This window comes from Tinamus guttatus, unplaced genomic scaffold, assembly GCF_059628265.1.
Source record: "Tinamus guttatus ecotype Peru unplaced genomic scaffold, ASM5962826v1 Tinamus_guttatus_pri_ptg000206l, whole genome shotgun sequence".
NCBI classification, from domain to species: Eukaryota; Metazoa; Chordata; class Aves; order Tinamiformes; family Tinamidae; genus Tinamus; species Tinamus guttatus.
Genome location: NW_028288740.1, coordinates 427,343 through 429,684, shown reverse-complemented (window position 1 = coordinate 429,684; position 2,342 = coordinate 427,343).

Genomic DNA, 2,342 nt, shown 5'->3' with positions numbered 1-2,342 from the left:
TGAATGATATAGCCGAGTTGAGGGTTTTTTAACAAAAATGCAAGATGAAGTTGTTTTTTTTTTTTTTTTTTTTTTTTTTTTTTTCTTATGATACTCTTAAAAATATATATATATGTGGTTTGATAGCTTTACAGGGCATTTTTGGAGCTAGAAAAAACACAGTGGAAACCTGTCTCTGTTTTTATTTCACTACTAAGATTTATTATGTAATGACTATTGTGGAATAATCACAATAATTGGAATAAGAGATCTGATAGTTTACCAGACTGTATAATGGATGGGTTTCTTTACAGGTTTATCCTGTATATTTTAATAACATGACTTTAAATTTGTCGTGGACCAGATCTTCAAGTGCATGATTTCATTAATGCCAATAGGGTAATACTGATTTACAACAGAAAAGATTTAGGCTCCTCTTTTTAGTTATGTAATATAAATTTCAGAGAGAAACATGAAGAAAAAGGCCGAGTTCTAATGTAAGAGTAAAATATTATTTAAACTTGCATGGTGTACTTGTATACTTGAAATTATTTCAGTTTGCTTGTATACAAGTATACTTGAACTGAGGAACTGGGCTTAGATAACCTAACTGAGATGAAGTCTTCATGAAGTGTTCTTTTGGGTTTCAGATTTCTGCATACTGAGCATTGCACATGCTCTCACTGACTTGCACCTTCATCCCAACCCCGTCTTAGAAAATGAATTCTTGTGGCCATTTCTTTGTCAAAAGCTGCCCGTCTGCAATGAATTGTAGATCCATGTGTGCTAGGTGTGTGCTTTAGGAGTATAAAAACACACTGCGTTGTGAAGGGCGCTTGTGTTTGTTCCCAGGCCCTGCTGGCTCAGGATGTAATTGTCTGGGATAGAAAATGGAAGACAGTCCATCTTGCCTTTAGTTATGGTTTCTTTTCCTTGTTATGTAATCTTTCTGTGCGTAAGACCTAGAAATCCATGTGAAGGTAAATACTGTTATTGACTGATTTGTAACTTGCAATGCATGATTTCATTATTTTTTTACATAAATACTGATTTTGTATTGGTTTGTCTTGAGCGTGTTTTACTTATACTGTGTTTGCATTTAGAAATTGTTTCCTTCGGCTTTGTTGTTTCTTTTCTTTTTCCTCTCTGCCTATTTATCTTGCAGAAACAAGCAGTTTTAGTTTGAATTTCGGTATTTTGTACACATGCGAAGATCTTGCTTAAAACTTAACAAGCCATTTTAGAAAAGAAAAATGTGAAAGTGGATGTTAGCAGGAGCCTTTGAAGTTTTAAAAACATTGTTTTTCGGCAGACATAGTAAGTAACCAACCAAATAGGACCTGACAAAATATGGAACAAATTATGTTTTTTTCCCTATTTCTACTAACATTTAAATAATTATTATAAATGAGGATTCACAGAAAAACATAGGCTTTTGAAAATGCATATTTTGCTTGAATTAAGATAAATCTGTCTTCATCATGCTTGATTTATCCTGATGCCATTATCCTATCTCTGCTTAAAGGAATCAGTTTGCTGGTAGAAGAGACTTATTTGAAGATGCATTACCTCATTTGTATGAAATTCCAACCTTCCCTGTAGATAGTATGAAAGACCAACTGAGTTTGGAACATCTTGATATGTGGACCTTGCAGTTATGGTTATATATAAGGCTGTTTAATTGTTATGAAAGTGTTTTTATGATTATTTGCAGTTTTGACAAAATTTCTTTGGACTGAAGACATCCTTGATGTTTACCTCTGTTGAAAGTCTCTTGATAATTGTTCAATTTGAATTCAAAAAGATTCAGAAAAGAGGTTTATTTTTCCTTTTCTACTTTTGAACAGTTTAAGGCAATATGGAGCTGCTTTTATTGGTTTTAAACTAAATTGGGTAAGCCTTTTTAGTATTATTATTTGTACAGAGATTCTGTCTATAGTAGCTGTGCTCCAACCGCACAGACTTTATACACTTCAGTCCATGCATTATCCCTATCAGGATGGCTGAGAATAATCAAGTCTTCCTTATCTTCCTCCTCCTAAGTTGCATATCCTCTGTAGACAGTATGGAAAAGGAAAGAACCTGACTGGAGTGTATTAGTAGGAAGGGACTGCTTGGATTGTTTAGAAACAGAATATATACAAGGTAAAAATAAAGGTGTATTAAAATATTCAGATGTTCATTACTGAGATCTCTTATTTTGAGGGTACAGAGGAATAATCCAGAACTGTCTCTGCTATAATTTATTATGTGATGGATGTGATGTGATGGATTAAAATGTGTTGAAAAGAAGGGGTAAAATAACTCTTTCACTTTTTAGCTTATTTATAGGAAAATTAGACTTCTGTGTTCTTTCTCCTGGT